At 38.0% G+C, this 23,976-nt stretch overlaps 1 protein-coding gene across 1 annotated transcript in view; it reads right to left on the minus strand.

Annotated features, from left to right (window-relative positions):
- The window catches only part of LOC134675243 (transmembrane protein 216-like), a 489,019-nt gene that overhangs the window by 410,819 nt on the left and 54,224 nt on the right, over positions 1–23,976 (minus strand). The window lies entirely within an intron of this gene.

Genomic DNA, 23,976 nt, shown 5'->3' on the forward strand with positions numbered 1-23,976 from the left:
CTTTGACTAGCCAACGTTACCAAAATACACAAAGGCCCATTGTTGGGCATCCGGGCCACAGCCAATGTTGGTAAATGCGGTATTCGTCACCATTGGGCCAACGAATGTTATCGTTGTTTAGCGAACGGTAGCAAAATACACAAAGGCCCATTGTTGGGCCTCAATGCTACAGCCAATGTTGGTAAATGCGATATTTGTCGTCATTGGGCCATCGGATGATATCGTTGATTAGCCAGCGTTACCAAAATAAACAAAGGCTCATTGTTGGGCATCAGTGCCACAGCCAAAGTTGGTAAATGCGATTTTTGTCATCATTGGGCCATCGGATGATATTGTTGATTAGCCAACGTTACCAAAATACACAAAGGCCCATTGTTGGGCATCAATGCTACAGTTAATGTTGGTAAATGCGATATTTGTCGTCATTGGACCATCGGATGATATCGTCGATTAGCCAACGTTACCAAAATAAACAAAGGCCCATTGTTGGGCATCAGTGCCACAGCCAATGTTGGTAAATGCGATATTTGTCATCATTGGGCCATCGGATGATATCGTTGACTAGCCAACGTTACCAAAATACACAAAGGCCCATTGTTGGGCATCCGTGCCACAGCCAATGTTGGTAAATGCGGTATTCGTCACCATTGGGCCAACGAATGTTATCGTTGTTTAGCGAACGGTAGCAAAATATACAAAGGCTCATTGTTGGGCATCACTGCCACTGCCAATGTTGGTAAATGCGATATTCGTCATCATTGGGCCATCGGATGATATCGTTGATTAGCCAACGTTACCAAAATACACAAAGGCCCATTGTTGGGCATCAATGCTACAGTCAATGTTGGTAAATGCGATATTTGTCGTCATTGGGCCATCGGATGATATCGTTGATTAGCCAACGTTACCAAAATACACAAAGGCCCATTGTTGGGCCTCAATGCTACAGCCAATGTTGGTAAATGACATATATGTCATCATTGGGCCAACGAATATTATCGTTGTTTAGCCAACGGTACCAAAATACACAAAGGCCCATTGTTGGGCATCTGTGCCACAGCGAATGTTGGTAAATGCGATGGTGGGCCAATACAAAATTAATGTTGGCTACGGAACGAACCTCATCCCAACGTTTTCCCTACCATTGGCACCGTGGGCCCCAACGAAAATGCTACTAGGGCATATCTGTCCTGATCGTAACAGACGCGTTTTGTTAGAGAGTGAGTCTTCTGTAGGTACCTAGTATTTATTCTGTGTCATAACCCTTAAATTGGCAACGGGTCAGAGGAGGCACATAACCTTTGCTCGTCGTTTTAGGAAAGAAATAAGCAAAACTACAAAGGATACGTATTTCCGATTAGTTCTACTTTCACGCAACCATTTTGTTTTTCTACGCGTTAACTTAATACTCTATCATTTTAGTACTTTGTCATAGCAAGATATATATCCAACAGCGGTAACAGCAAAGAAAACTTATAAAAAGTTGAAAGTGACAAGGTGCTAATGCCTAACTTTTGCAGCACGTACGAAAACACGTGACTATCATTTCTCAATCCCCTGAACATGTGAAAGAGTGTACAGCGCACCCAATAACAAAGATATAAGTACTTAGGTACAGTCAGCGTCATATAGTAAGTATCATCCAAAGTATTCAAATAGTTCGCTACGCCACGCCATACAATTAATATGAAATAATATGTGGTGAACTGGGTGAAAAACACATTTAAATTCACTATATGTATGTAGTAGAGTACACAGTCAGCGTCGTATAGTAGGTAGCATCCAAAGTATTCAAATAGTTCGGTATGCCATATTATTTGTATGGCGTACCGGACTATTCGATAATGTGTGTAGGTACTACATAAAGTGAATTTAAATGTGTTTTTCAACAACTTTACCACACAAACTTGTAAATGTTCTCTTTATAAATTTAACAAATAAATAATTATATTTGTAGCAAAGCTTGTTTAACACTCGTGCCTTGATACCCTCGCATCGTTCAAGATTCTACTTTTCGAAAGACGTACGTAGTTCAATTTTTGAACATTTCGCCTGCTCAGGTATCAACATTAGCACAAGCGGTTAAACAACTTTGACCCCCTGTTAAATAAATAACTAATTTCAGATTACATTACATAAGTATTTTAACTCAATAAGGCCTTCCGCGATCGAGTTTTTCACTAGATGACAGCACCGTGGCGAGAGGTCTAACTGTCATAATCCACCAATCATGTTCAACCATGTTTTTTGGCGAATTTTGACAGCAGCTGTCAAAAAGACCTCTCGTCACGGTGCTGCCATCTAGTGAAAATCTCGATCGCGGAAACCCTCATTTAGGTAAAGTTGTGTGGTCGACCGTACCCTTGACTTTGGCTGCGTGCGTGCCGCGCATGCGTTACGTAATACTACGTGGTTAGATGGATGAGTGGATCAGGCGATACCATCTTTCCATTTTTACTCAATTTATTTCGATGTGGTATAGAATTTATTGACGTATAAGGTAAACTTGAGAGGAAAGGGAATATTCGCTTCTCCATACAGACGTAAAGTGTCTTTCTTTCAAACAAACTTTTGTTTACATAGTTAGCAAGTTCCATAGAATGACACTTTAGTTTCCATTTTAGAAGGGCCAAATAGAACAAAGTGTGGTAGCGTCATTATAACGTAAAGAGCGGTGGCATCATTATAACGTAATACAAAAATTTGTGTATATATACATAAATTGTAATTGTGTATGTATAGATGTGTGTGTATTTTATTATTGCAAAACCCGTGCAGAGTTAACATGATCCCGCGCCTGTCCTTTTATTTTAATTTAGAACTTAATATAGACCTCTCATTTCATACAATTTTGGAATTATTTTGAATTATCTTTTAAATCAAAATAATTCCAAACCACCTAGTGTTATAATTGTAAGCCTTTCGGACCACGCAAAATTGAGGATACATCAAACAGTATAAAAAAAAACATAACGGCAAAAAATTTGCACATAACTTTAACCATAAAATAAAATCTGTTTTCTAAAACGTATTTTTATATCGTTAGCACCAGTAAAACAGTTATGTACCTAACATAAACAGGTGACTTTAAATAGAATCAACATAGCGCCATTAAAAAACTACGTTGCGTTACTAATTAAATCAAGCCCGCCAACGTAAAATATCGACAAATTATCGTCTGGCAGCCCAACATGGAGCGTTTATCTATCGATCTCAACAACGTAAACCGTCAAAACTACCAGGCTCCCATAAACACAAAACGTTAACTATTTCGACCGCCGAATAGACGTAATAAAAACCTCTCAACAAGAACAGCGCGAGCGAGACGCCGCGCGCGCTGTCTCGCTCGCTATACGTCAGTTGACAATAAGTAGTGGGTGAATGAACCTTGTGAGTTTACTGGGCTAAAAGTTGAATGTACCCCTGTTCGCGGACATTAAGAACAAGATAGCAACTTTACACACCGCTCCAAAACCGAAACGTCTCAAACACCTTTATGATCCGCTACAAATTCGCATTAGCATTCCTAATTATAAAGTCGCTATTCATTTGTTCTCACACCAGTTTTCTTGCGTTCTGGTACGCATGAGCAAGTTTCTCACGACTACAACTACATTTGCAGAATGGTAGTGAGACGCGTGTGTGTATAGGGGTTTGTGTGTGTATGTGTACGAGGTTGGTGTAGTCTTGAAAATAATTTCGCGGTCACAACGCGCGGGTTCATAAGACCAGACCCACCTGTCGGTGTGGTTGGTTATTTATATCTATGCGTGGAATGTATCATTGCGCTCGATATATTGGGGAAAATAATGATTACTTCGCAAGGGTACCGCACGGAAATAAGCTCAAAGTAGCCTGTGTTTAAAAAAAAATACAAAACATTTTGCTAAAAAAATGAGTGTCTGCGCCTGGTCATCGATATAAAGGGGTATCCAGACGGGACTGATGAAATCAGTCGATTTGTTCAGGAAAATAATTGGTCAATCTCATCTAGCGTCCACACGTACACAAATTAAATCATCAATTTGCATTCTACTATGAAAATTGGCATTTTTGTGTCCGCACCTGCTGATGTGATCGAAGAATCAAATTGGTATTTGCGTCCGCACGGCCCTGTTCGATCGGAGAATTTCATCAGATTGGCGAAAAATTGTCTCGTCTGGATACAGCTTAATCCAACAAGAAATGGTACCTATATAATTATTGAGGGCACCACTTCCTACGTCACTGTCACATTTTTTAAGTAAAATGCTTAAACATAGCAACAATTCAGGGCTAAGTATAACCGGGAAAATCGAAGTTCGCAAATTGCGAGCATCTTTCAGTAGGAGGTATTACTGCAATGTTCTGCCGCCAGAGTGCAGCACTACCGCTTATCGAAAACCATAGAGTTACTTATACATACTGTGCCTTAAACTGATTTTTGGCAAGTTTTCACAGACAATAAAATATGACATTGATGCACCAAGGTGGTTTATAAAGGGCCTACCGGGAAACGCGAAAATCGAAATTTAGTTATTTTGCTCCTTTATCGCTCGAATATGCAAGAGTGATAGAGAGGTTAGATAACGAAATTTCGATTTTCTTGTTTAACGGTAGACCTGAGGGGACGCAGACTTTGGCGTAATGTTCCGTATTTGCGAATTAAGATTTTCGCGGTACGCCCTCTGAAATCCAGTGAAAGTTTAAAAAAGAATGACCTTCACAACAATGGGACGTAAAACCTGGTACGGCCTTGCTTGCAGTCCTGCAAACGTAGGAAGCTATAAGTATCCTAGAATCAGAAAGTAATATCGGTCGGTACCGAAATACCACCCAATTATAGTCTATGGGCCCCCCCACATCTAGCGTCTTTCGAGCGTCGGCGTCTACAACTCTATGGCTGCTGCTCGATGCAACGTCGACGCAACGTCGACGCAACTGCGCAGCGACGGCATTTTCCATAGCGCTGACCAGACGCCGACGCTCGAAAGACGCTAGATGTGGGAGGGCCCTAAGGGCTACGCCACACTAGCGTCTCCCGAGCGTCGGCGTCTAGTCAACTCTATGGCTGCTGCTTGACGCAACGTTGACGCAACCGCGCAGCGACGCCATTTTCCATGGCGCTGACTATTATAGACGCCGACGCTCAAAAGACGCTAATGTGGGGGTGGTCCTAAGGAACTAATATTCGTCATACCGAGATTCGAGCCTGGGACTTCCAAAGACCTTTCCAAAGCGCATTGAAAATATTGAAATCCAGTAAAAGTTTAAAAAAAGCGGCCAAGTGCGAGTCGGACTCGCCCATGAAGGGTTCCGTAGCAGCAAGTAACAATAAAATTGCGGTTTACGATTTATGACGTATTAAATAAAAACTACTTACTAGATCTCGTACAAACCAATTTTCGGTGGAAGTTTGCATAGTAATGTACTTACATCATATTTTTCTTTTATCATTCTCTTATTTTAGAAGTTACATGGGGGGATACGATTTTTTTTCGTTACATTTGGATAAAATTTGCCAATCCCAATTTGAGTGAGTAACAATTAGTTATTTACGATACAAGTGCGGAAAAGAGGAATTTCGAAACGAGTGGCGATAAATTTAAACACGACCGAAGGCAGTGTTTTAAATCGAGACGAGTTGCGAATTAGATATTCGCACGTGTATCGTACAACGTTTTACAGTACATATGGCCCTTTAAACTTTTATTTGACATACGCACGAAAAGTGCTATTTTACGCACTAGTGCGGGAAAATAGGACCATATGTACTGTGTAAAATACGTTTTCGCACCTCAATGGAAGATAAAATACACGGTCGAAGAGAGATAGGAGAGAAAACTCTATCTATCTGTCGGCGGCCGATCGTTAGATCAGGCAGATCGTAATGTTCCTGTGTAATGTTTTGACGATAGTCACACTAATGCAATATATAGATAGGATAGGTTCGTTAGGTTGCTTCAGATGCCCGAAGGGCAAACTGTCCAGAAATAAGAGCCCCGCGTAGCGGGGCTCCGTCGACCTAGGGAACGAGTCAAAGATTTTCACGTTTCACGATATATGCCTAGGAATTTCACGATATGCCTAATTTTACTATCGGCCGCCGACATATCCACCAAGTTTTATCGAAATCAAACGATAAAAGATTGCCAAAAAATAATACCTAATATTACTCCAAGAAATTAAATCCCACGCCTCGAATCCTTGAATGTTGAATGTAAGCTCAAATATAAATATACCTAAAGTTACGCAACTGCCAAAATCTGGCTAGAATTTTATGGTCTCTAGTTCGTTTACCTCGGGGGCAACAAACCCCGTAGCATATGGGCGATGCGAGTTAGTTACGTAAAGATATTTATTATATAACTTTTTACTTTAGGACTTGTTGAGTTATACGAGGCTATGGTTTGATTAAAAAATAATTAATCCCGCCATTTATACTGTTTTCCGAAACATGTTGCGCGAGTGACTAAAAACAAGTGAGTCTAAACCGTAAAATTATTAAATGTTAGTACCTATGTCTCACAACAGTTTAAATTCAATTAAATTCAATTTATACTGTAATTTTTACCGTGGGGCTTAGGGCAATTTGTGTAAAAAGGTCCTATAATATTTATTTATTTATTTTATACTCTTTTTTGTTAACAGAGAATAGCTCCTGACAAAAGGTACTTTTTTCGTACAATTTCCATTTCGGGAGAAAACTGTTAACACTAACTAAATCTTAACATATCACTTTGATTTTGATGTCGATCCCTTCAGCATTATAATTATCGATCCCTTCAGCACAATACATCATATATTATCAATACATCATATATAGGTTTCGCTTTTTTTGTATTGCAAATTTCGAAAAAAGTAAAACTTATAAACCTAGTTTTTCTTTGTGTCAATAACGTACTAAAAATCATGGAGAAATGGAAAATATTTAGAAGTGGAAAAAGTTTTCTCTTTTTGTATGAACGAGTACGTGCGTGATTATACTTGCATCTTAAATTGTGCAATATTTTTTCTAATTGGGATAGGGAAAAAAACAATGACAATCCATTTTACCATAAAAAAAAACATCACCATTTTCCTCGCGTTGTCCCGAGGTCCCGAGGTCCCGAGGTGCCGACTTTTTGCCACGGCTCATCGGAGCCAGGGTTCTGCTTGGTAATAGTAACCAATACCAAGAATTGACGTAGTAAGGACTAGTTTCTACAACAAAGCAATTCCCATCTGACCTTCCAACCCAGAAGGAAAACTAGGATTTATTGCAATTAGTCCAGTCAAAATTAGGAGAAGATCAAATGATATTAAATATGTTGGCAAAGTTGAAGGCACGAGACCCCCCTCCTACATGGTGTGTCCAAATTACTGCACCAATGCAAATAAAACTGCATGAGGCTAATATGCGAAGAACAGGACAGGACTATGGAGGAACCTGGTCTTCAACAGAAGGACTTAATGTCACGATTATCAGCATTGAGGAAACAACTGAAGAAGAAGAATTTTAGCACTGTAACTGAAACTACTGATCATGGGACTAAGATCATACTGATCTGTGCATCTGTGAGTCGACCACGACAATATGTACAAAACACGAGAACGCCCACTTGCCATCTCATCCTACTCCGTGGAAGAGATATTATTTATTTATTTATTTATATGAGCCTAGAGTGTCCCACTGCTGGGCAAAGGCCTCCCTCCTCCCTTCCCACGTATCCCGGTTTTTACCCGTCTCCCACCAGTTTCTATCAAAGGCGTCAAGGTCATCTCGCCAACGCCGTCGAGGTTTGCCGCGACCCCGGGTTTGATGTGGGACCCAATTGGTTGTTGAAGAGATATTATTTGAGGTTTACTAGACCAGTGCTAGGCTAGCAAAACAATGTCTAGAATGTAAAAGAAAGTTTCGGCAGCAGCGTACCTAAGCATTTTTAAATTTTTTAAGTGTAAACTTGCACAATTAGAAAATCGAATCTGCATTAAGAAACTTAAAAATATTTTGGTCACGTTAAAGTCCATAGCAAACGACCCTTACCTACGGTCATTGACCCTAGTCGAGTCCACGTCTAGTCCAAAATCGTAAGTTAAATTCGCAAACTCCTAAATGCTTAAACTTTTAAGGAAATATAAACTCTTATCCAGCGAGACTAAGTCTAATGTCAGGTTAGCAGAAATGAAATACGAGCTTTCCAAGAGTTCTCTCTGATATACGACATTATCAAAATTAAAACAACGCTAGGGTTGAACGCACTTTGAGACTGACGATATCTTTTGCAATCACGTATCTCTTTTATTTTTGCGTTCCAAAATTAAACCTTAGCTATTAGAACTAAAGTTAAAATTTAAGCAACAAATACGTTTAGTTACGAGGTAACAAAGAGAGGTATCGATATCTACACACCGACCGCGAAAGTTGCCAAAACATGCTTTCAGACGGAGAATAATTTAACAGTCGCACACTTTCTACACGATTATCAACTCTAAAATTAAATGATTAAAGTTGAAATTTCCAGAAGATGAAAGTGCAAGTTGTAACTTTTTTAAATGGTGGAATTAAAAGGATATTGACCTGTGATTTTGACCTTACACGATCTACATTTTGGTGAAAGTGGGACATCCATCATCGCGAAGTGGAGAAAGTCGCCCTTCTTGCTAATGTGGTTCGGCTATGATTTATTTCCACATTCGAAACTTAAATTTGGCCTTTAGACGAGTTTCGTGCGGCAGGTTTTTATAAGCTATAATTAGGTGTCAGAATTTCAATCAAGGCTATAATAAGTTTTCTTTTTCTTTTTGGATTTTATGACTTCGGCAGGAGAACCATAAGGCTGCTTTTCTGCCAGAGATGTGCGAGGATGTGTAACGAGGCATGTATTTGTTAAGAACAAGAGAAGCATTTTTTTACCGATACAAAGTGAAAAGTATAACGTCTTATTTTTAGACGTATTAGTCAAAATATCACATCATATCAAATTAAACAAAAATGCAGAATGATTGAAAAAAAATCAAAATTTACACCTAACGAGAAAACAAATCTAAAATTATACGAGTATGAAAAAAAACTTACCTACAATTATAACCAAATAAAATCAATCTACACTTAGCCTAACTAAAATAATTCCGTGCATCGTATCTGGCTCAAACGTCCCCAATGTCCCCCATAAAGACCCCTCACCTCACCCCCAAATGAAAGATGTTCCCCCGCTGAACTAAAGCGTAAAGTGAAAATGCAATCCTATCCTTGCACAATCCTGGTAGAAACGAAGCCTAATTGCTCTTTGCTGGCTGCCTAGGCTATTAAGATTTTCGATTAGCAATCTTATCCTGGGAAGATACAGGATATGGAAAATGCATATAATAATATGCAAGATATGATCATTGGGAAGATTCTTAAGTGACACTAGGGATTGCAAACCGGATTGATTTTCAATCCGGCCGGATCCGGTGAGGTATAAGGATATTAACGTTAATTAAATGACATATTTTTCAAGTTTTATGCGTTATATGAGAAACAAAGGGTATTTTTACAAATGTAGTCATAAAACAACAATTTGAAGGAATAAGAAATAACTTTTTAACAATAAAATAAAACTAAGTATTAAATTAAAAAGAGTCACATAGTCAAGCTCAAGTTAAAAATAAAATTTGAAATCTAAGTCATTTATTAATTTTATTATATTTAATCATTCACATTCTGCTCAAATTTATGCGTTTACAATAAAAATATAAATTGGATTAGATTCCAAAGCCTGTTAAGGTGGTTCTCCTTGCTCGATTTTCATACAAACTTTCTTGGCACCCTAGCTCCTATTATATAGGGTTTCTTCACTTGTATATGTAATGTTTGGGTAGTATATATATTTCTGTCTTCGCTTAACGTAAAAAAATACTAGATTTTGATTAAAATTATTAAGAAAAAAGCCTTTGAATATTGGTAAAAATTTGCCTGATTGCTTGTTTGTGTGAGTGATGCTTATAGTATCGGTGTAATTCTAACATGGCGACTTCATTTGACAAGCAATCATTTTTAATTTGTCAAAGATATAACAGATGGCACTTTAAAACCGCAACACAGATTACCTGTGTATTTTGTTTTATTTTCACTCAATAGAGGGAGGTATATTTAATGCACAAAGCATGTTACGAGTATACCTACTCATTTAAGAATCTCCTTTCTGATTTAATTTCATTCCCAGATTTAATATAACTTAATAATTATTATGATTATTACACAATAAAATACATTATAATATAGCTTTAGAATAGCGCCAACCTTCACATAGGATAGGGTGTCGTACGAGGCGACTAAGTCCACAAACGAAGTAAGAAGCTATTTTGTCACAGGGGAGATGGTCCTCTTAGCATTGTTTTGCAATCCATCTAGGAGAAGGATACTCCAAAATAAAACCCGGAATGGAGTTTCCGTAAGGCGCGAGTAGGGTCCAACCTGAAATATGCGGCAGATTCCTGCGTCTCCACACGTATTGGCTCGCCTTTCCTGTGGCATAAGACAATGAAGCCGAGAGGGTAATGCAGGTGCTAGGCATCCCTGCGTTTCCTTAATTCCGTCCCAGGCGGTGTAATGTATGTTACACCATAAATCGTCTGCAATAGACGTAAAGGCCTCAAGAAATGCGAAAGATTTTATTTCTGAGGTCAAAAGAAGGAAAAAATGTATGTATGAGTTTAGGTCAATTTCGCCAAAAACAATTTTTTTTTATTGTTTTTAGGGTTCCTTACCTCAAAAGGAAAAAACGGAACCCTTATAGGATCACTCGTGCGTCTGTAGTCTGTCCGTCTGTCACAGCCGATTTTCTCCGGAACTACTGGACCAATCAAGTTGAAATCTGATACACATAAGTAAGTTTGTAAACAAATGAATTTTAAACATGGGGGCCACTTTTGGGGGGTAAATGAAAAAATTCAAAAATAAAAATTTTCAAACTATATCATGTTACATATCAAATGAAAGGGCTTATTGTAAGGATCTCAAATAGATATTTTTTATAATTTTCGAATAAACAGTTTAGAAGTTATTCAAGAAAATAGGCAAAAAATGACTATTCCCCCCCCCCCCCCTTTATCTCCGAAACTACTAGGTTTAAAATTTTGAAAAAATACATAAAATAGGTCTATACCTATAGATGACAGGAAAACCTATTAGAAATGTACAGTCAAGCGTGAGTCGGACTTTATTACAGTTTTTGATCCGACTCCTACGGATTTTTTAAAGATTTCACTCACGTTTCGCATAAATAATGGTTAGTTTTAAGTTTATAAAATACATATGTATGTTAGTCTGTAAGGTATTTGTAATATGGGCCTTGTTCCCTGAATTAAATATCTAAATAAATAAAATAAAAAATACATTGTTAAAAATTGTGTAATATACGGAACCCTTGGAACGCGAGTCCGACTCGCACTTGGCTGCTTTTTTTTTAATTTTTTGAATATATATATGTATGTACATAAAAAGTAAATGTTATTGGTAAACTTGTCAGTTAACATGGATTTTTACTTTTTTTTCGTAAAACATAGTTTTTGCAACGTGTTACTTAATTGTCACTTTTTGACATATCAATAAGGATATTTAGACTAAATCCCATAGTAACAACATCGCCATCAAAAAGGCGTTTTGAACTATGTAACAATAGAAACTTGTTTTTTTTTTAAATTGGTGTTAACTCTGAAACTAGCCGCATTTCAAAAAAGTTTATAGGACATTTTTGTCTCTAAATATGATCAGGAATACGCTGTCAAAATTATTCGGTTTCCTCGTGTTACACCGTGTATAATAAATGAGTTTCGAATCCTAAGTAAAAACTATGTTATTTCGAATTTTAACAAGCTAATACATGAATATGGTGCATCATGTAAAAAAATGAATATGACCTTTTTTTATTAAGAATTTATTAAGGATTATTTCTTTCATTGACACTTTTTTCCTAAAATATATACTTTCCTCAAAAAATTTAAAAAACTGTGAACCGGGACATATTTCATGCAAAAAGGGGGGGTTGCGTCAGGGGGAGGGGAAGGGACGCTAGTGTGCGTAAAGCACCATACCCTAAGGTATCATACTACATTCATAAAAGGCTGGCTATAATTAGTTTGTCTTCCCCATACATTAGAACACAATTTAACCGAATCAATAGCATGAGAAATGAAACGGATATTTCTTGTTTTCTTTGCATTAGCATTTTTCTCTCGATAATTTAATCAATTTGCAACATAAGTAGAAGAATCCTCATACAGTGGAACCTGGATAATTGCAATCTCAAGGGACCGGCCATTTTTGGTCAATTAACCAGGTTTTTCATTTAAGCAGGTCATGTCAATTAACGAGGTTCAAAAAATCGTTGTGTCAATTATAGAGGTCCTCATTAATAGAGGTTGCGTTCTGACAAATTTCTTTTATGGAGGTGCAAATAACCTTTGAAAGTAGATTTACACGCTTACGTTCTGGGTTTTTGGTCTTTATATTGCTTATGTCTATACTTGTACTTTTACACTACATTAATTACTACTTTAATTTTTTATTAATTATTTGGGTTTTAAAAAAATCCCTTGAATTGTAGAAGAAAGTTTTATTAGAATGTAAAAAGCATACTTTGTTTTTGATTAAATTAAAAGTATTTCACCTACTACAGGCTGTGCATAGATACCCAATTAATAAATTGAATTCGGGATGAAGATATAAATAAAATGATCATTGCTATTAATACATATTGTTTCTGCTGTCTACAACTACATTATTTCAATTACAGAGGTAATAAGTAAGACTCGTTTCAATAATGGAGGTAAAAAGAAGAGCAAAAATAACGGATTTTTTTAGCACAGTGTCAATTATAGAGGTCTTAGTTGCGATGTGGTCAATTACAGAGGCAAAATTGCGAAAAGCACTAAAATCTAAATTGCAATTATAGAGGTTCCAAAATTTCAATTATAGAGGCCTTTTGGTCTCAAGGGACCGGGACCGGACTTTTGGTTGCAATTATTGAGGTTTTCCATTTATCCAGGTGCCAATTAACCAGGTTTCACTGTATATCCATAAATATCAAAATATAAAAGGACATACATTTTCAGAAGATTTCCCCGTGCGACGTTGCCAAATGTTTTAAAGTACAACATGCTCGCAACGTTTGGATGTCAATAAGTCGACAATGAAAAATTATATTTCAAATCAATTCAAACTTGATATTTTTGACAGTAATGGGTTACTTAAATAAGAAGGCATTTTTCGCCCGGGTCTACTATGGTCAAATGGTCTAGTGGCTTTTAGCTATTGAGTATAAGTCTAACAAGTTGAACAGCATGACAGGGTTCAAACCGCGAACAAAGACTTATTTCTTTTTGTATTTATTTATTTATTTTATTTCATCTTTTTGGTAATTTTATATGCCTTTTTTAAAAGTTATTTTAAGTAAATGTGTTGTATTTGATTATTTCATGTAGGTATATCATTTCAATAAAAATTCGGAAACTTTTATTTTATACCTGGTCAAGCAAATCTTGTCAGTAAAAAAAGGCGCGAAATCCAAATGTTCTATAAACGATATCCCTTCGCGCCTACATTTTTCAAATTTGCCGCCTTTTTCTACTGACAAGATCTGCTTGACCAGCTATACTTCGTCGATAGTTGACTTCTTATGTACCTATTCCGCGATCCTAATTAGCCTCATGCATGACTTTTTTTAAATTATTTTAATCATTATTTATATCCTTTGAAAACCGGAAAATAAAAATACTTTTATAAATCTTCCCATAATATTATTAAAAAATAATTAAAATACTCAAAATGTTTTACTCACGTAAGTTTAGTTTCGAAGAATAACATACGCTTAAAATAATTCAAAAGAGAATGCAAAAATTAAGAAATAAAAAAAAATTGGCATTGTCGGGGTTTGAACCATGTATATGTATCTTAGCTACAATCTGATTTTTTTCAAAATAGAGGCTACGGGTGCCACGAGCACATGACAGTTGACGGTCGAAAACATTAGTTGCTTCTGAATGCCTTGTAATTCTTCATCGTTGCTCAAACAAGAATTTATTATTTAATTTCCAATCTTTTTTCCACAATAAACATTTCATCCGCTGCGCCCTCTAGGTTACTTTACTGTAACATTACGAATCTGCTGACATTTGACACTGACTTTAAGGTGACTTTAAGTACGTAAGTGTGCGTGAATGCAAGAAATTGCAATATTTTGCAGTTGGATTCCGATAATAACGAAATGAGACAATGTTGAGTTGAACATGTCTCGATTTGGATGTAGTATTTTTTATAGTTTTCGGACATATCAACACATCTTATGAAACTTTGTATTTTGGGAGAAATAGTGAAAATCCACAATTCGTGCACAGTGACGCCATCTTTTGGCTGATAATCGGCATCCCATCCCTAGACATCCACCTTTATGGGATGGAAAATGGAACTCCTTGAAAGGACAAGTTTCCGTAACTGTTCTTTTGATGGAATTATTTGTAACGCTGACTTCCATTCTAGTTACAACAAGATATACTTTTAACCAAAATTATATGAAATGCGCTCCAATATTATCTTGCTTTCGTTTTTTATCCGTGAAAATAGTTTTATAGCCTAAATCACAAATAAATAAATAATTCATGAATAATTTATATTTGGGGACAATTTTATACAGATCGACCTATTCGTAGCCCCAAACCAAGCAAAGCTTGTAATATGGGTACTAGCTAGCTCTAGGTAGTACTACTAGGCGACGATATATATACGTATAGTATATTGATAAATACATGCATATATACATAGAAAACACCCATAACTCAGGAACAAATATCTGTGTTCATCACACAAATAAATGCCCTTACCGGTATTCAAACCCAGGACCATCGGCTTCATAGGCAGGGTCACTGAATGGTCACTACTCACTAGGCCAGACCGGTCGTTACAAATGCCTTACATGGCATCTCCATCCTTTAATTTTTATTCTAATTATTTAAGTAATCGTCGTATCGTGCCGATTCGTACCACCAACATGAAAGAAGAGGAAATCATCGTCATATTAAATATCTTCTTATTTTAATTAAATTTAGATTTTTTCATTCGTTCTTTATTCTGTTTAACTTCTTTTTTCTATCCGTCGCCTTTATCTCACCTAAAACGCGCAGTGGGTGCTGCGTGCGGTCTTTTTTTCTATTTTCCCGGATCGGATTTCTACCGGATCCGGTAGCTCCTAAAAAGTGCCGGATCCGGCCGGATTACCGGATCCGCCGGACCGGATTGCAATCCCTAAGTGACACGTATATCCAGCATACCTATTTGTGGAAGCACTGGTGGCCTAGCGGTGAGAGCGCGCGACTTGCAATCTGGAGGTCGCGGGTTCAAACCCCGGCTCGTACCAATGAGTTTTTCGGAACTTACGTACGAAATATCATTTGATATTTACCAGTCGCTTTTCGGTGAAGGAAAACATCGTGAGGAAACCGGACTAATCCCAATAAGGCCTAGTTTACCCTCTGGGTTGGAAGGTCAGATGGCAGTCGCTTTCGTAAAAGCTAGTGCCTACGTCAAATCATGGGATTAGTTGTCAAGCGGACCCCAGGCTCTCATGAGCCGTGGCGAAATGCCGGGATAACGCGAGGAAGAAGAGACTGACTGAAATAGCAAAACACATTCTTCAAAAAGAAAATCCATTCAGAAAATCCTTTTTGGCAATGCGTCCTCAGGTATACGCTACTGTAATACAGTACAATGTGGCGTATCGTATACTTATTATACTTAATGACAAATTTTTAAGATTTTTGAATATTTACAATACATGGCTAAAAATAGTTAAATTTGGTCGGGATATTCTCACCTAGGTACCCTGCATTTATCTGTATTTGCATACAGCATATCTTTACTAGCAAAGAGATATTTTTAGCAGCTTTTTAATAAAGTTTGTCCACACAACACGAGCCGCGTCTAACACCCACAATGTCAAGATTAATATTTATTTGAAACGAGAAAGTTCCACTTTCGCGCAGTTCATCGCCCTTAAATCTATGCACCAATAAAAAACCCTTCACACTTTTACCTTAACTGCCCTAAAGAGGGCCATAACTTTCTATTTTCTAACGAAAGTTGAAAATAAGAGTGATCCTCGAGGCCGTTTAGTCGACCTAGCTCAACAAATGCCCATTCAGGTCGCAGAGAAAGTTGAGAAAGCCTCTATTTGACCATGAGCTACTAAACTCTCCCTAGTATTTTTATCTGACAGTCACTTTTTAACCACAACCTAAAAAGAACTTTAAAACTGGGACGTTTGGTTACATTTTTGATTGTGTGCGCAAGTGGGTCAGAAACACCGTGTTCTAATTTTGAATTGTTGCATTGGTGATGATTTCTTTTTAATTTGTTGGCGGCTTTCTAAGGAGATTGGTTTGGCGTAATGATGACTTTGCATTATGATAACTTCGAACGAGGGGTAATTTTAAAAGTGGCAATTTTATTAAGTACCTGTTATAAAGCCAGTAACTCTTCATACTTTAGCAGCACTTATGCTATATTCGGGTACTTGCTTACTGCTGCTACAATAGAAAGTGCTTCAGGTTTAGTAGATACTAGCGACCCACCCCGGCATCGCACGGGTTATCAAATAATACACCTAAACCTTCCTTCAGGATCACTCTATTGATAGGTGAAAACCACATGAAAATCCGTTCAGTAGTTTTTGAATTTATCGCGAACATACAAACACACAAACAGACTTTGTTTTAAGGTGTAGTGATTAAAGTGATTAACCACCATAGACTCTTGACCAAAGCTAGGGACCTGGCCAACCTAACCTACCCACCACTTCTGTCCCCGGATGCCAATTGCATACACATGATGGATACCTATATATGTAGAGGAACTTGTGGTCGGTTGTTCTACAAGAATATAATATATATTATGTCCACGTTGCGTTATTACGTCTCTTAATTCTTAAATGCTAGAAACACAAAATTATTAGAGCGTTTGTAGTGATAGTGATTGCTTACTGTTTGCAATTGTATCAGGATAACTTTTAAAACCGGGTAATTTTGAAACTAACAAATAATTATCTACTAAAAGAAGCATCTTCTGCAATAGGTATAGCAATCAGTAAGCGAGATGCATTGATCATTGGCGTCATTGCAATAGTGTAAATGTTGCCAAAGTATTTATGAAGTGCTTCTGGTTCAGTAGATATTAATGATGGAGTCCCTTTAATTGTTTTTTGTCATATTATCGTTAGTCATAAAACTGAAACCGTTAACTTTTCAGGATTTTTCTAAGGTTCTAGGGTTCCTATTCTGTAGATAGGTTAGGTTTGTTTTATGACAATCCTGAAAAGTTACGCATTTCTGAGAAAAACCAATTATGACTAACGAAAATTCGGACAAACAATACATTTTGACTTAAAATGATTTAGGAAACAATAGAGTCCCATTAATGATTTTTAAAACTTTTTTTAACGTTTTTGAAGTTACTTCACTGCACCTTAGGTATATAAGATAGATTCTATGTTTAGCTGTACGGCTCAGGCTGATCTGACTCACACAGCTTCTGATGTCTGAATCACCTGACGCTCTCATAACCTTTCTGAACCGGAAAACCAACCAACAAACAAACCTGTGCCCCTAATACTGTTCTCTGAAAAACAAAATAGTTCGTAGGAGTAACAACTTTATCTTTACCGTACGCAAGAGCATACCATAAGGCATCTCAATGGATTTTATATGGGAGTATTGACTTTGCGAGTTTACCGCGTGACAAGATAAGTTTGCAGTATGGAACCGTCGAGATCGTTTCTCTGCTTTCTATGTCCGCTTTCACTTCCGAGCTCAAAACGACCACGAACTATTCGCGAACACAAAAGAAAAACGACGTAAGTGCGTATGAAGACGCATACATTGATTGCCTTTTACTTTCAAGCTGTTATCGGTGAGTCAGAGTTGTTTACAAACTTGCCGCTAAACAATGTCATGTGCCGTGCTCGCTTTCTTTCGCTAATGCGTGTCATTGAACTCTGATAAAAATAGGCGGATATAAATAAACTAATGGTTTTGTTTATTAAAATAGATGTAGATTTAATTGTCTACGGTTTTACGAAAGCTGGCAAGTTTCGTGAGAATCGGATATCCGGCTATGCTGCCTGCGCCGGCAGTAGCTGTTTTGCCCTAAGGCACAGTAGGCCCGGGCCTAGTAGGGTGGCCAGATATGAGGCGACAGTCTACCTATATGGTGGGTGCTGAACTGCTGAGAGGCGGCTAGTGTTTACTACAGGGCCTGGGGCCTAAGGCGGCCAATACCGCAAATCCGCCACTGTGCGCTTGGTCGGATGTAATTCGTATTAACGTAAACAATTAAATAGCGAAAAGTGTACCCAAAGCTGGAAACTGCAATGAGTATTTTTTTTAAATCAGGCTTTGGCACCTAGAACGGCCACTCCACTCGCTCTACCCTAGCAGGCGTGTCTCACTCCGAGATTTCGTCGCTTTGCGACAGGTAGCTAAAAGTACATCCGTTCGGTCCCAATTTTGGGGTTTGCCATAAGCCGCGCGTGGCGCTGTCGCCACCTAGCGGCCATATCTGTGTTGATCCCCTTGCCCTTAAAGTAAACATAGGTATGCCGACCATTTTACGACCTTCTGACAAAACTAGTACCTAGTCCCACCCCATAACCAATTTCTTTTCCCAACCTACATACCTACTAACATATATAAGTACATCCTAATTATAAGAAAATTTGTGAAGTCATATTCAAGGAAAATTCTTTAGAAATTACTTACATTTTAGGAAGTACCTCAACCTACCTACGTCATTCTCCCTTTCATGCTAAAAACTTTATAAATAAAATTATGTGATTCATGCTTTTAATTTGTTATTCATTCGTAATTTTCCTAATTTAACTCGTCATCGAAATTCAACTCAATTTGTATGCAATAGAACCATGTTTTAATTTTAATAATACATACACGAGTGTCAGATCAAATCATTAGATTCAGGCATGATCTTTCGCAGACGGGTTTTTATGAAATACCAATTTTGCATTTTCACGTTTTGCTTTACTTTAAATTCATATTTATCCTTATTTATTTATTTTTTTTTTTTTATTATGAATGGGCTTACTCATGGCCACAGACTAGAAGAGGCGTAGACGTGGCCTACGCATGGACATATATATTACTTCGTAAGGACGCGGCTAACGAGCACTAAAAAGGGGGCCGCTACATGGGTGTGATATTTGCATTTATCACACCCCGGCGCTCAGTCGTGTGGCGAATTGCGCAGTAGAAAGTTGTCACGCAGCATAACACAAAAATGCCTTATTGCGTTGTAAAAGGGTGCAAAAACCATTATAGGAAGTATAAGAAAAAAAATGGGACCTCATATCATCGGTAAGTAATTTCCAATTAGGTTTATTTATTGCTTAAAACCAATTTTAAACGATAATTTTATTTCATTCTCACGCGCAACTGATGTTCGCTCGTACGTCATAGCGCTAATGCATTAACCTTGTAAGGACGTCATTTCTCTTTGGAAGTTATTATGAAGTAGAAATGCATAATGCGTGATTTGTATAGGTAAATTTACTTAAATATGATTAGTTGATTACCTACCGGATATAATTACCGAAATTAAAGTACCTATTGTCTGACTTACAGAGTTTGTTCCCGTTTCTTTTACATAATTATTAAAAACATTCAAAATAACAAGATCAAGTATTTGTTATTGTTTTATTCGTTGACTTAGGTACCTAGTATATTAATTCTTGTCAGGTATAAGTTTTTAATTAACTGTAGGTAAAACTCAAAAAAATTTAACAGGTGAGCGCTAGGAACAAAGCGCGCATTTTCAAACACCGATTAATTCACATCGCTGTATTTATTACTTTCCATTACCTACTTATATTTTTGCATCATGTTTGTGGACAGGTGGCACGCTCTCGTTTCGGAGGCCAAGATTCTCTTTGGATCACTGAGCCAAAATAGTTAGTTAGTTTGTATTGCTGTATAGATTCCTTCTTTTTTACTCTACCTGTTTTGCAAACAAGAAACTGACAGAAATAGTTGTTCGCCGCATTTTACCCGCGAAAGCTCGGGAGGTACTTATCGAACTGTACTGCTGTAGCTAGTAGCTCGGCCAACTTGTCGACCTTGACAGAGCCGGCTTAAGGCTCCTCTTCACGTTGGGCCAACGCCAACGCCAACGAGGGACGCAGCCATGCGGTAGAATGAGATAGCAATATCACTTGCTCCTTCTAACGCATAAATGCGTCTCTCGTTGGCGTTGGCGTTGGCCCAACGTGAAGAGGAGCCTTTACACAGGGCGGCACACCGCACGGCGCGAATGTTTAAAATATTGCATTGCCGCCTGAGACGATAATGACATCACGAAATAACGTAGAAGAACGGAAACTTAGAAGGATAAGTTCGCCCATTTTAATACAATAAATATCGTTTTGATTAACCATAAACTTATTCGACGCTCCTCTGATATAAACCGTGAATAAACTTAACAAGCCTTGTACGCCCGTACAAAGTTATCGCGAGAGTCGAGCTCACGTAGTTGTACGCAGTGTGTAACAGATGGCGCTTTTTTGCTGACATGAAGCTCGCAACAGGCAATTCGTATGCATGCGCTCATCCATAGTTTATATCTATGGGCCTACGATGGAGCGAGCTCGCCCAGAAGGCCTTATTTTGTGGTAAAAGTATTCGGGGTGCAGCGTGAGCGTAACGTCGTGAACAAATCTTGCCGTGGGCAAAGTCGCATCTGTTAGGCCCTTTTCTTTCAATGTGTATTCCCAAGAAAATAAAGGGGTTGGCTTCCGCGAGGCCCCTTTAACTGTGAAGCTGTGGGCGAGGCACTTTGCCCACGCCTATACTCTGTATCTTCAGGTATTTATATTACTTTTGTAAACAAACAAGTTGTACATTTTCGGGTAGTTATAACATTTATTGGTTAACGAACCAAATAGGTACAAAACCACCTCAATCTGTCACTGAACGACCTGACTTTAACCTACATTATTTGATCGTGTAATGTTTTCATCTACCCTCAACTGACTTAAGTAGCCATTTGAGGGTAGATTTTGGTTACTTACTTTTATTTAAAACTACGCCACTGCCAGGGTGGCAGAAATTTGGCGTGGTTGCTGCCTGTACCTGTCTGCAGTTACCTATCTACAATAGCCATCATAAGATATAATTATGTATAATCTCGATGACTGGTATTTAAAAACTTTCAGGTTCAACTTAACGATGCCGGTCATTGGCCTGCGAATTAGCCGACTTGGAAAGTGAAGGTTAGATTAATGACAGCAATTGATCGTTAAGGTGAAGGCCCACCCGCGTTTCATTAAGCCAATTGGGCACAATTAAGTTGAGAGACAGGCTTGCACTTTTGTGCATTTCTTGCAGTTAACCCCTGAAGGATGCAGTTGACTCGTGAAAAAAGGACCATGGCAGAGGCAACTGAATAATAAAGACAATTTATTGCAGCTGTGAAACTGCGTGCCGCGTGCGTCATCATTGTTATAAATTGAACCACGTACTGACAATGGCGGATTTGCAGTCTTTGCCGCCCTATTCCCCAGGCCCTGTAGCCGCCCCTTTCAAGGCACCCATAATATTGACTACATTTTGAGTTATTTCTTGTTACCATCAGTGAATTTTTTGCCACCATTTGCCGCCCTTGCCGCCCTAGGCCCGGGCCTACTGTGTCTTAGGGCAAATCCGCCACTGCGTACCGATAAAGAGGGCTCAAACCATAGATATAAACTATGGATGAGCGCATGCATACGAATTGCCTGTTGCGAGCTTCATGTCAGCAAAAAAGCGCCATCTGTTACACACTGCGTACAACTACGTGAGCTCGACTCTCGCGATAACTTTGTACGGGCGTACAAGGCTTGTTAAGTTTATTCACGGTTTATATCAGAGGAGCGTCGAATAAGTTTATGGTTAATCAAAACGATATTTATTGTATTAAAATGGGCGAACTTATCCTTCTAAGTTTCCGTTCTTCTACGTTATTTCGTGATGTCATTATCGTCTCAGGCGGCAATGCAATATTTTAAACATTCGCGCCGTGCGGTGTGCCGCCCTGTGTAAAGGCTCCTCTTCACGTTGGGCCAACGCCAACGCCAACGAGAGACGCATTTATGCGTTAGAAGGAGCAAGTGATATTGCTATCTCATTCTACCGCATGGCTGCGTCCCTCGTTGGCGTTGGCGTTGGCCCAACGTGAAGAGGAGCCTTAAGCCGGCTCTGTCAAGGTCGACAAGTTGGCCGAGCTACTAGCTACAGCAGTACAGTTCGATAAGTACCTCCCGAGCTTTCGCGGGTAAAATGCGGCGAACAACTATTTCTGTCAGTTTCTTGTTTGCAAAACAGGTAGAGTAAAAAAGAAGGAATCTATACAGCAATACAAACTAACTAACTATTTTGGCTCAGTGATCCAAAGAGAATCTTGGCCTCCGAAACGAGAGCGTGCCACCTGTCCACAAACATGATGCAAAAATATAAGTAGGTAATGGAAAGTAATAAATACAGCGATGTGAATTAATCGGTGTTTGAAAATGCGCGCTTTGTTCCTAGCGCTCACCTGTTAAATTTTTTTGAGTTTTACCTACAGTTAATTAAAAACTTATACCTGACAAGAATTAATATACTAGGTACCTAAGTCAACGAATAAAACAATAACAAATACTTGATCTTGTTATTTTGAATGTTTTTAATAATTATGTAAAAGAAACGGGAACAAACTCTGTAAGTCAGACAATAGGTACTTTAATTTCGGTAATTATATCCGGTAGGTAATCAACTAATCATATTTAAGTAAATTTACCTATACAAATCACGCATTATGCATTTCTACTTCATAATAACTTCCAAAGAGAAATGACGTCCTTACAAGGTTAATGCATTAGCGCTATGACGTACGAGCGAACATCAGTTGCGCGTGAGAATGAAATAAAATTATCGTTTAAAATTGGTTTTAAACAATAAATAAACCTAATTGGAAATTACTTACCGATGATATATGAGGTCCCATTTTTTTTCTTATACTTCCTATAATGGTTTTTGCACCCTTTTACAACGCAATAAGGCATTTTTGTGTTATGCTGCGTGACAACTTTCTACTGCGCAATTCGCCACACGACTGAGCGCCGGGGTGTGATAAATGCAAATATCACACCCATGTAGCGGCCCCCTTTTTAGTGCTCGTTAGCCGCGTCCTTACGAAGTAATATATATGTCCATGGCTCAAACTTGGCTCAGACATAATATAACTATCCCATTACGCGCATGATTTTATATTTTTGTATGTTTTTAATTGTTACTATTTTGACAATGTATCTGTTTTTCTAGCGTGTAAGTGATTTGGTCTGTAACTGTAAGCTTACATTGTGTTCAATAAATAAATAAATAAATAAACTATATATTATTTATGTAAAAGCGCATCAACGCCATTATTAATCGTAGGTATTTATATACTCAGTTATATAAATAGGTATATCCCTGGAAGCCTGGAAGCTGATCATGAGTCTAATATTGAACTGGATTGGCATGAGTGGTGGGAATAACTGACAGAACGGGATAGTCTTATGTATCTTTCAGTAGGTGTAGCAGCGAAAGCGCTATTATTGTTTGTCCTTGTCACAGTCTCACCTCACATATTTTTAGTTCCCCACCGCAAAATTTAGTATGGATTAAAACCAAATTAATAAAAATTCAATGAAGAATACAAAGAAAATTTGGTATTACAGCGACATCTAGTGAAATCTAGCTGTACTACATCGACAGTATGGTCAACATGCTATTGTTAGTTTTGGTAAATAGACTACAGAGGGCACTGTATTCTTTCCCGTGTTGCCTGCTTGATCGACAAGAGCTGACAACACTTGACATTTGACGTCAACAAGAATGTTACCACAACAATAAAATATTTTCTACCATTGCTTGATATTTTTTAGGTAAAGTGGATTTTATTCCATGTGATGTTTTTTTAAT

Source organism: Cydia fagiglandana, chromosome 21 (genome assembly GCF_963556715.1).
Source record: "Cydia fagiglandana chromosome 21, ilCydFagi1.1, whole genome shotgun sequence".
NCBI classification, from domain to species: Eukaryota; Metazoa; Arthropoda; class Insecta; order Lepidoptera; family Tortricidae; genus Cydia; species Cydia fagiglandana.